The following is a 12073-nucleotide window of genomic DNA, read 5'->3' as shown; positions in this document are numbered from 1 at the left end:
GGGGATGACTGTAGTGAGGGTTGCTTGCAAATGAGATGATCTAGTCAGATGGCCAGGTCAATAAGAGAGTCCAGAGAGAGATGTTAGTCATGGCAGGCCAGCTTGCTGAGCATTTCTGGATGCAAACCCTGTCGAAAAGTGGCCTTCAGTGCTGGCTCATTCCAGCTGCTGCCAGCGCCAAGGGTGCAAAAGTCCATTGCGTACTCTGCAACACTTCCTTCTCCCTGTCAGATCATTAATAAGCTCTCTCCAACCTTGGCTGGTGGTCAAAAACTCTCACAAAAGAGCTCCAGAAAACGTTCGTAAGACATGGTGTGTTTGCCCCCATGCCTTCACACTGCACTTGCCCACTGGAGAGCTTTACCTGTGAGATGACTGATGAACTAAGCAATCTTGTGTTCATCGGTCACCTCCATGAGAGATGAAAAATACAGTGAACGCTGGTTGGAAACCTCTCCGGAAAACTTCTCTGACAGAGGAATGCTTCGAGATGCACCAGTGGACATGTGAGGATGGACTGCAACATCCTGGTGTTGAGATCGCTGATCATCTGCTGGTGCTCTCCTAACAAACACCCCTGTGCATTGATCACAGTCTGCTTTGCCTCCTCTGCTGCATCCATGGATGGCGAAGTATCCTGTCAGAGTGCAGGCACTTACAGATACAGTTGCAAGGGAAAGTGAGTGTGGCACAAACTGCAAACTGAGCCAAATACTAGAGCAGGAATAGTAGTCAGGAAATGGGCGGAGGTCACTCTATCAGCAAATAGCATAGCACAGAGTAGATGTGAAGAGGTTGAAAAGAACATAAACAGTAGTTTTAAACAGGAAGTCAGTCAGAAAACAAATGGCTTAATAAAGTCAGGCACAGGACACAGAATGATACTTCACAGTAAGTGAATGTTTGAGCAGGGTTTAAGTAGGCAAGGTAAAAGGCAGGTGAATTGGTGACAGGTGATGTAATCAGTACTCTGGTGATAATGGGCGCTATGACTCATGGGGAGTGTAGTCCAGAGTGGCCATGTTTGGAGGCTGCTCCAAACTCAGGCTTTCAGCATTGTGACTGACAAAGGCAATCATCTCATCTCATCTCATTATCTCTAGCCGCTTTATCCTGTTCTACAGGGTCGCAGGCAAGCTGGAGCCTATCCCAGCTGACTACGGGCGAAAGGCGGGGTACACCCTGGACAAGTCGTCAGGTCATCATAGGGCTGACACATAGACACAGACAACCATTCACACTCACATTCACACCTACGGTCAATTTAGAGTCACCAGTTAACCTAACCTGCATGTCTTTGGACTGTGGGGGAAACCGGAGCACCCGGAGGAAACCCATGCAGACACGGGGAGAACATGCAAACTCCGCACAGAAAGGCCCTCGCCGGCCACGGGGCTCGAACCCAGACCTTCTTGCTGTGAGGCGACAGCGCTAACCACTACACCACCGTGCCGCCCAAATGCAATCATATAGAGATAAAATTTTTTGTTTGTTTTTTTTGTTTATCTAAATTGGTGTCAACATAACTCTACATTGATGAATCAGCATGTAGACATTACTGAACTGACTTTTTACAGTGTGTAATTAACACAATTAACACTTAATGCATGTTAAACACATACAAATCATACTCAGGAAATTTATTTAAAGTTACAGGGAGATGTGCATAGTGAGAGTGAGGAGTGAGATTGAGCTGCTAGCAGGAAGCTAATTAAAGGGTGAATGAACACTTTCATTGATTAACACCTGCTTATGACAGAGATACAGAGGTGCTTGAAAGTTTGTGAACCCTTTAGAATTTTCTATATTTCTGCATAAATATGACCTAAAGCATCATCAGATTTTCACACAAGTCCTAAAAGTACATAAAGAGAACCCAGTTAAACAAATGAGACAAAAATACTATACTTGGTCATTTATTTATTGAGGAAAATGGTCTAATATTACATATCTGCGAGTAGCAAAAGTATGTGAAGCTTTGCTTTCAGTATCTGGTGTGACCCCCTTGTGCAGCAATAACTGAAGCTAAACATTTCCAGTAACTGTTGATCAGTCCTGCACACTGGCTTGGAGGAATTTTAGCCCATTCCTCCGTACAGAGCAGCTTCAACTCTGGGAAGTTGGTGGGTGTCCTCACATGAACTGCTCGCTTCAGGTCCTTCCACAACATTTTGATTGGATTAAGGTCAGGATGTTGACTTGGCCATTTCAAAACATTAACTTTATTCTTCGTTAACCATTCTTTGGTAGAACGACTTGTGCGCTTAGGGCAGTTGTCTTGCTGCATGACCCACCTTCTCTTGAGATTCCGTTCATGGACAGATGTCCTGACATTTTCCTTTAGAATTCACTGGTATAATTCAGAATTCATTGTTCCATCAATGATGGCAAGCCGTCCTGGCCCAGATGCAGCAAAACAGGCCCAAACTATGATACTACCACCACCATGTTTCACAGATGGGATAAGATTCTTATGCTGGAATGCAGTGTTTTCCTTTCTCCAAACATAATGCTTCTCGTTTAAACCAAAAAGTTCTATTTTTGTTTCATCCATCCACAAAACATTTTTTCCAATAGCCTTCTGGCTTGTCCATGTGATCTTTAGCAAACTGCAGATGAGCAGCAATGTTCTTTTTGGAAAGCAGTGTCTTTCTCCTTGGAACCCTGCCAAGCACATCATTGTTGTTCACTGTTCTCCTGATGGTGGACTCATGAACATTAACATTAGCCAATGTGAGAGAGGCCTTCAGTTGCTTAGAAGTTACCCTGGGGTCTTTTGTGACCTCGCCGACTATTATATGCTTTGCTCTTGGAGTGATCTTTGTTGGTCGACCACTCCTGGGGAGGGTAGCAATGGTCTTGAATTTCCTCCATTTGTACACAATCTGTCTGACTGTGGATTGGTGGAGTCCAAACTCTTTAGAGAAGGTTTTGTAACCTTTTCCAGCCTGATGAGCATCAACAATGCTTTTTCTGAGGTCCTCAGAAATCTCCTTTGTTTGTGCCATGACACACTTCCACAAACATGTGTTGTGAAGATCAGACTTTGATAGATCCCTGTTCTTTAAATAAAACAGGGTGCCCACTCACACCTGATTGTCATCCCACTGATTGAAAACACATGACTCTAATTTCACCTTCAAATTAACTGCTAATCCTAGAGGTTCACATACTTTTGCCACTCACAGATATGTAATATTGGATCATTTTCCTCAATAAATAAATGACCAAGTATAATATTTTTGTCTCATTTGTTTAACTGGATTCTCTTTATCTACTTTTAGGACTTGTGTGCAAATCTGATGATGTTTTAGGTCATATTTATGCAAAAATATAGAAAATTCTAAAGGGTTCTGTTACATCCTGAGCCCCCTCCTGGCATCAGCTCACCAGTGCACGGGCAAGGCTGGTGTCAGGCGAGATAATTAACATCATTCGTTACACCTGGGTGGCGTACCTGGAACATAAGGTGGAGCTTTGCTCTCCCTCAGGAGGCACCTACTGGCTGTGTGTGTGGACGCACAGTCCTTTTTTCTGCACTCTCTCTCACTTTCTTCCCCTTCTTTCTTTTTTGCCTCTACATTGACCACATAACTGACATGCAACTTCACTCATCCACACAGTCCACGCCATACTTTGCACCACATATGTTTACCCTAGATATTTGGAAAACTGGTAATTATAAATAAAAGTTTACAATTCAATCTGTAACCTTTTGTGTGGTCTCCCTTTTTATGCTGCAGCGAGTTTACGAGCCATGCCATAACATAAATTGGGGGCTCGTCTGGGAGTTACGTGCAGGTGGTGAGACGGGACCATAGACTGAACTACATTCAGGTGAGCCTCTCTTGTTGGTTGTGGTAGCATTGTCGCTGGTGATTAGGAAGAGTGCTTCAGCTGGGTTTATCCCTTCCATCGGAGCACTGTTTGTTTTTTTGATTTGTTATTTTAGTTTTTTTGTTTTGAGGGGTAATCCTGGTCAGGAGTTTTGTACTCCTGTCGGGGGCACGCTTCGTGCAAATTCTTGCAGCAAGTTAATGCATTAACCAGTCGCCCCGAGGCCGGCAAGCCCTGATAGTCTAGCTAGGCTAAGTTAGCTTGTGTGGAGTGTAGGACACCAGAGGACAACGCAATAGGAAGACTCTTTGACAACCAGTGGAGGGCTTTACTGGATGGAAGGGAAGTATTTTAGCTCGGCCTGACATTTGGATGGGTGAGTAGATCTGTTTGTGTGGTGTAGTGTCTAGTGTAGTATTGTGGAGCGTTCGCTGTTATAATCGTTTATTGCAGTGGTTCTCAACCGGGGGGGCGCGCCCCCCTGGTGGGGCGCGGAGGTACTCCAGGGGGGTCGTGAGTAGGCTTCATGTATGGAGGAAAAAAAAAATCTGGGGCTAACAGGCTATAGTAGCTAAGCAGATGCAACACATTTACCCATGTCAAAATGCAGGACATTGGACTATTACATACAAATCAATACTATTATAAAATCTATCATCAATCTATCATAAAATCTTGTGTGTAGGTTATTTTAAGCCCGTGACGCGAACATGACGCAACGTCACGTGAGTGAGTCTGCATACCGTGGCCACCATGTGAGTGCTTGCCACACACACACTAGTCTGGTTTCTTGCCGAGTTAACTCATGCCGACTCTCGCTAGTCTACTATCATCAATCCATCGATACAGTGCAAAACCCAAACAGTCTTTTTAAAGACTACTACCCCACACTGTATTTTTGCTTTCCCCATTTCAGCTCTACCCAAATAATTTGTTGTTTTTGTTGTTTTCTTACTGCTAGTCTACTATGGATAATGCTACTACTGCTGCTACTGCTACTACTACTACTACTACTAATAATAATAATAATAATAATAATAATAATAATAATCTAGCCCAGGGCTGGCTATCTATCTATCTATCTATCTATCTATCTATCTATCTATCTATCTATCTGTCGATATAAGGTGCTGTAGGTCGGGTGGCGTCACTGCGGGTGAGTGTGTTTGGGGGGGGATGGGGGCGGGGCGAGAAGAGGGGCCCCCAACTGCAATGAACCAGCTTTGGTGGGGCCCAGGTTGCAAAAGGTTGAGAACCCCTAGTTTATTGTAATGTTTGTGTGGAATGTGCTGATCTATTTTTAGATCGAGTCACATTCCGTGTTTACTTTTGTGTAGCCTATCGTAGTATTTTAGGCTGCACAAGTGAACATGTGGGCTGGTTAAATTCAGCCTAATTAGGTGTGGAGGCTTTAGCGTTCAAACTACTCTGTGAGTTTTGCTGTGAGTATCTGAAAGTAACTTGTATTGAACAGGTAGTGTATGCTTCAAGTAAACTGTTTTTGTATGCTGTGTCTTGGGGAAGTATAGCATTTGGTGGCCTGTTTTTGGCTTCTTCGACTGCAGTTAATTGAGTTTGAAGCATAGTAAGTATAGAGTTTGTGCTTACTGTTGAGCCTTGTTATTGTGTGCCTCATTTGTTTCGTACTGGTTAGCAATCAACCGTAGTTAAGTGTTTCAACACCTATTGGGGGGATAGGTAGAGTTGCACTTGTCTAAACTGTTGCAATATAGGTTGTGGTTTGTTTTGTGTTGTAGTGCTTAGTTGATAATATGACAACTTCTGAAGATTTTAAAGATAGCCCATCTGAGGAATGCTTGTGGAGATTGACAAAAGACCAACTAGGTAAGTTGGTGGAGCATTTCGGGTTGACCATTACAACACAAGAGAAAAAGATTAAGGAGAGGTTTTGCCTGGCCGTGAAAGACCAGCTAATTGAGAAGGGTGTTCTTGAGGGGGTGGACTCAGATGGGGAGGAGGCGAATGCTGTTTCTGAGGATGTAGCTGCCACTCCTGAAAATGAGTCGCAGCCAGATACTGTGAAAGCAGAGGGAAATACAAAAGAGGGTAAGGAAGATATGGATGTTTGTAAGTTGAATTATTGGCTGGAACTCAAATGTTTAGAGCATCGACAGCAGGTAGAAATCAAACGCTTAGAACAAGAACAAGAGCGTGAACGCCAACAACATGAATTGGCTATGAAAAAACTTGAGCTGGAAACGTTAAATAAACAAGGGTCGTCTTCCTTCCAAGCCCAATCTCCTTCAGATATCTCACTGTTCTCTGCATTTGATGTAAGTAAGAACATCCGTTTAGTGCCACCATTCTCGGAGATGGATATAGAGCGTTATTTCTCTCATTTTGAGAGGGTGGCCACTACACTGCTTTGGCCTAAAGCAATGTGGCCTTTAATGCTGCAAAGTGTGCTTAGTGGAAAAGCTCAGGAAGTCTTTTCAGCTCTGAGCAGTGATCAGGCTAAAGAGTATGATATAGTAAATAAAAACAGTCTTGCATGCATATGAGCTTGTTCCTGAGGCTTATCGCCAGAAGTTTAGAGACCTCCGGAAAAAAGACCAGCAGACATTCGTTGAGTTTGCCTGAGACAAGGCGTGTCTATTTGATCACTGGTGCACCGCTCAGAAAGCAGGGACAAGGGAAGAATTGAAACAGTTAGTCCAGTTGGAGGACTTTATAAACTGTCTCCCTCAACCTGTTGCGGTGCACTTAAATGAACAAGAGGTAAAGACTTTAGATGCGGCTGTCGTTCTTGCCGATAAATATGTGCTGATGCATAGACGTGTTCCTGATGGCCGGCATGGGGCCTATCATAATCGAACAAGAGATTTTGTAAGGGGTAGACCGCCTTCTACTGGTGGAAATGGTTCACAGCAGCAGCCCCCCACCTCTAATTACTTTAATAATTTTCTTGGTAACAAGGGTGAGGTAAGATGTTTCTATTGTAAGAAGGTTGGGCACAAGGTGTCAGAATGTAAGAAAAGTAAAGCAGTAAAATCGGTTGGGTTAATTTCTCCTGCTACCCACTGCCCATCTAGCTGGTCTGGTATGGTGGGGAGGACAACCACTGTAGCTGCTGATGGTAAGAGTGGCAATTACACCTCGTTTATTACAGATGGTTTTGTGTCTTTGCCAGGGGAACAGCCGAGTGTGCCTGTTCGCATATTGCAGGATACGGGTGCTGCCCAGTCATTTTTGTTGGCTGGGGTCTTGCCACTGTCTAATGACACAGCCACTGGGACTTATGTCTTAGTTAGAGGTATTTAAATGTCTCCCCTTAGTGTGCCTTTGCATCACATCCACCTAGCCTTTAATCTAGTATCCGATTATGTGGTTGTAGGGGTGCGACCATCTCTTCCAGTGCCGGGAGTGTCTCTTATTTTAGGTAACAATCTAGCTGGAGGAAAGGTGTGGGGTGATGTTAACTTGGTGTCATCACCTATAGTAGTGTCTGAGCCAGAACTAAAACAGACATGTGATCCATGTTATCAGAAACATCCTGATGTTTTTCCTGCATGTGCTGTTACCCGTGCCATGGCTAGGCATGGAAATCCTGACACCTATGTAGCATTGGAAGACACATTTTTCAGTACACCTGAGAAGGTAGACTGTAGTCCCCCAAAGTCACCAGTAGAAGAACAGCTGACAGTCTCACAGAAGGCTCAAAGGTGGCAGTTGAGCCAAATGTAGGTCCTTCTGATAATCTAGTGGGTGGTGGCAAACTTCTAGATACAGAAGTGGACTCTGACAAGGTCACTGGTTTTCTGTCTGATTTGTTTAAAGTCTCCCGAGAAGAACTGATTAGGGAACAGGCAGCTGACTCCACACTTCAACCTTTGCTAACCTTAGCAACTGTTGAGCGTGATGCTGGTGATACACAAGCATGATATTGTATCTGGGATGGGCTGTTGTGTAGACGTTGGGTATTTAAGTGTGACACATTTACTAATCCTGGGTTTCAGGTGGTAGTCCCATGTAAATTTAGGAATGCTGCTTTGGAGTTATGTCATAATGGACTGGCAGGACATACTGGGGTTAGGAAAATGTATGACCGGGTGGTGCGCCCGTTCTTCTGGCCAAGGTTAAAGTGAGATGTGGCATCTTTTGTGAAATCTTGTCATGTATGTCAGTTAATAGGAAAACCGAACCAGAAGATTCCAGTAGCCCCGTTGCGACCTATACCAGCTGTGAGTAGTCCATTTGAGCATTTAATTGTTGATTGTGTGGGACCATTGCCTCGATCCAAATCTGGTCATTGCTACCTGTTAACTGTAATGTGTCAATCTACAAGATACCCTGCAGCATACCCTCTCAGGTCTATTATGACCAAGTCTGATTTGAAGGCCCTCACTACTTTTATGTCCACATTTGGTATCCCCAAAGTTGTTCAAAGTGACCAAGGCTCGAACTTTATGTCCAAGCAGTTTGCCCGTGCTCTGCGACAGTAAAGATCGAAACATAACATCTCTAGTGCATACCATCCTCAAAGCCAGGGTGCTCTTGAGCATTTCCATCAAACCTTGAAATCCCTTCTAAGGTCTTACTGTGTTGAGCTTGGAGCAGATTGGGAGGAGGGGTTACCCTGGTTGTTGTTGGCTATCCATGAGGTGGTGCAAGAGAGCACAGGCTTTAGTCCTAATGAACTTGTTTTGGGGCATACAGTGAGGGGTCCGTCAGCAGTTTTGGCAGATGAGTGGTGTGCTGCTGAACCACCGGTAAATGTGTTGGATTATGTGTCTGGCTTTAGGTATCGTCTGTTTGAGGCCAGGGCTGCTGCCAGGCACCGCTTGGGGAAATCCCAGGCTAGGATGCAGTCACTGTTCAATCGTAAAGCAGAGCACCATCAGTTTCAACCTGGTGACCAGGTTTTGGCACTGCTGCCTTTGTTGAGTAGTCCTTTCCAGGCTAAGTTTAGTGGTCCTTATGAAGTTGCTAAATGCTTACCAGACCACAACTATTTGTTGAACACTCCTGACTGGCGTAAAAAGGTGCAGGTTTGCCACATCAATTTGTTGAAGCCATATTTTCCATCTAAACCACCTGGGTTGAAGGCTATTAAGCCTGCTGAAAATTCCGGTGATTGTGCTGTTGCTGTTTCCTCTGTGGTAGGTGAGAGTGGTCTGGGTTTTGGCAGTGAGGATTCTGAGGAGGGAGTTAGTGCACCACCAGTGGAAATTGTGGTGGGTTGTCTTAGAAACATTGAGGTTCTGGCAGATCTGCCATCACAACTTTCTCATTTCTCTAGTAAGGAGAAAAATGACATTGTTGAGTTAATACAGTGTTTTCCCTCATTATTCTCAGACATACCAACTCGTACCTCCCTTGTTGAACATGACATTGATATGGCAGGGGCGACGCCTATTAAAAAGCATGCTTACCGAGTCAACCCAAGGAAGAGGGAGCTGTTACAGAAAGAAGTGAGTTACTTGTTGGCTAATAATCTTGCAGAACCTAGTTTCAGTGCCTGGAGCTCCCCCTGTCTGTTGGTTGATAAGCCAGATGGCACACATCATTTCTGTACCAATTACAGGAAGCTCAACTCTGTAACAAAACCTGATTGTTTCCCCCTTCCACGGTGTGATGATTGTGTAGATTGTGTGGGTGCTGCAACATTTGTTAGTAAATTTGATCTGTTAAAAGGTTATTGGCAAGTCCCTTTAAAACCTAGAGCAGGGGTGTCAAACCTGATCCATAAAGGGCCGTGTGGCTGCAGGTTTTCATTCCAGCCATGCAGCAGCACCCTGATTTGGCTTATTCAATCAACTGACACACCCACCCTTTAATCAAGGGTGGTTGTGGCTGCAACTATTTGACTGTGTGAAGACAGTTCAGTTGATTGAATGAGCCAAGTCAGGTGTGCTGCTGCATGGCTGGAATGAAAACCTGCAGCCACAAGGCCCTTTATGGATCAGGTTTGACACCCCTGACCTAGAGCAAAAGAACTGTGTTTGTTACGCCTGACAATTTCTTGCAGTATCATGTTATGTCTTTCAGTGTTAGAAATGCACCTACTACATTTCAAAGGCTTGTCAACCATGTTTTAGCAGGGATGCAGGGTTGTGATGCCTATCTTGATGATTTGGTTATCCATAGTGCTACCTGGACTGAACATCTGACCCAGATAAGAGAGTTGTTTACCCGGTTGTCTGCTGCTAGCTTAACAATAAATCTCGCAAATTGTGAGTTCGGTAAGGCAAGAGTGACATATTTGGGTAAGGTTGTCGGGGGCGGAGAGGTTAGGCCTGTTCAGGCAAAGATCGAATCCATATGTAACTTTCCTGTACTAGGCACCCATTGGGAGCTGAGGAGATTTTTGGGAATGGCTGGTTATTATAGGGCATTTTGCAAGAACTTTGCCTCTGTTGTGGCGCCCTTAACTCAGCTCCTCAGTCCTAAGAGCCCCTACCTGTGGTCCAGTAACTGTCAGGAAGCCTTTGAAAATGCAAAGTTCCTGTTAGCTACCTCACCTGTGTTGCAAGCCCCAAACTTTAACACACCCTTTTGTCTTGCAGTTGATGCCAGTGAGGGCAGCGCTGGTGCCGTCTTGCTACAGACTGACTCAGAGGGCATAGAACATCTGGTGTGTTATTTCTCAAAGAAATTTAACCAACAACAACAAGCTTATTCTACTGTGGAGCGAGAGGCCCTTGCGTTGATTTTTGCCATCCAACACTTTGAAGTGTATTTAGGGTCTTCCTCTGTTCCAATTGTTGTTTACACAGACCACAATCCTTTGTTTTTTATTGACCGTATGAGAAACCAGAATCAATGCATCATGCGTTGGAGTCTAATCCTGCAGTGCTATCCGCTCCATATCAAACACATCAGGGGTAAGGATAATATTATAGCAGATGCCCTGTCCAGGATTTAGTTTTGTCTTTTTGTCTCTAGGGTTTAGTGTTTTGTGTTTGATGTTCCCCCCCCCCCAGTCCTGTTGTCTTGTCCTTGGTACCGGGATGAAGGCAGATGGGAGTGTTTCCAAGGAAACACAAGGCATTTATCTTTGTTTTAGATTTGTCTGGAACAAATCTCTTAGGGATGGAGGTGTTACGTCCTGAGCCCCCTCCTGGCATCAGCTCGCCAGTGCACGGGCAAGGCTGGTGTCAGGTGGGATAATTAACATCATTCGTTACACCTGGGTGACGTACCTGGAACATAAGGTGGAGCTTTGCTCTCCCTCAGGAGGCACCTACTGGCTGTGTGTGTGGATGCACAGTCATTTTTTCTGCACTCTCTCTCACTTTCTTCCCCTTCTTTCTTTTTTGCCTCTACATTGACCACATAACTGACATACACCTTCACTCATCCACACAGTCCACGCCATACTTTGCACCACATATGTTTACCCTAGACGTTTTGAAAACTGGTAATTATAAATAAAAGTTTACAATTCAATCCGTAACCTTTTGTGTGGTCTCCCTTTTTATGCTGCGGCGAGTTTACGAGCCATGCCGTAACAGTTCACAAACTTTCAAGCACCACTGTATTTGCTTAGCATGCTTGCATCTTCTTTTGGCTAGTTTGCTCGCTACTTGTTTTGGCTAGTTCCAGATAAATCCTTGAACCTTATTTTTGTGTGCACATCTGCTCTCTGTTTTTTATAAAGCTATCCTGATCAGTAATTCTTCATCACCCACTGAAGCTACCATATCACATGCAAACAAATTGGCTTCTTGAATCACATCCTTCAATCATATACCACACTCTTAAATGTGGATATATATACTTATGTTTGTCTTTCAATAAACAGAGAAACATCTCTGAACAGCTGTGTCTGCATCAGTGACTATTTCTCCAGAACATCTATGATGCAGAACTTCCTAGGTGGCAGAGGACCACATATGTAGATCATCCATCCATTATCTGTAGCTGATTATCCTGTACAGCGTCGCAGGCAAACTGGAGCCTATCCAAGCTGACTATGGGCGAGAGGTGGGGTACACCCTGGACAAGTTGCCAGGTCATCACAGGGCTGACACATAGAGACAAACAACCATTCACACTCACATTCACACCAACGGTCAATTTAAAGCCACCAATTAGCCTAAACTGCATGTCTTTGGACTGTGGGGGAAACCAGGGCACCTGGAGGAACCCCATGCAGACACGGGGAGAACATACAAACTCCACACAGAAAGGCCCTCATCGGCCGCTGGGCTCGAACCCAGGACCTTCTTGCTGTGAGGTGACAGTGCTAACCACTACACCACCGTGCCACCCA

General features: G+C 44.5%; 1 pseudogene; it reads left to right on the top strand.

Annotated features, from left to right (window-relative positions):
- Positions 1-5609: 5609 nt before the first annotated feature.
- Positions 5610-12073, top strand: part of LOC132900280 (piggyBac transposable element-derived protein 4-like) — a 41542-nt pseudogene continuing 35078 nt past the window's right edge.

This window comes from Neoarius graeffei, chromosome 16 (assembly GCF_027579695.1).
Source record: "Neoarius graeffei isolate fNeoGra1 chromosome 16, fNeoGra1.pri, whole genome shotgun sequence".
In the NCBI taxonomy this organism is placed as follows: Eukaryota; Metazoa; Chordata; class Actinopteri; order Siluriformes; family Ariidae; genus Neoarius; species Neoarius graeffei.
The sequence above is the reverse complement of the archived record's forward strand: the minus strand, read 5'-3'. Positions and strand labels throughout refer to the sequence as shown.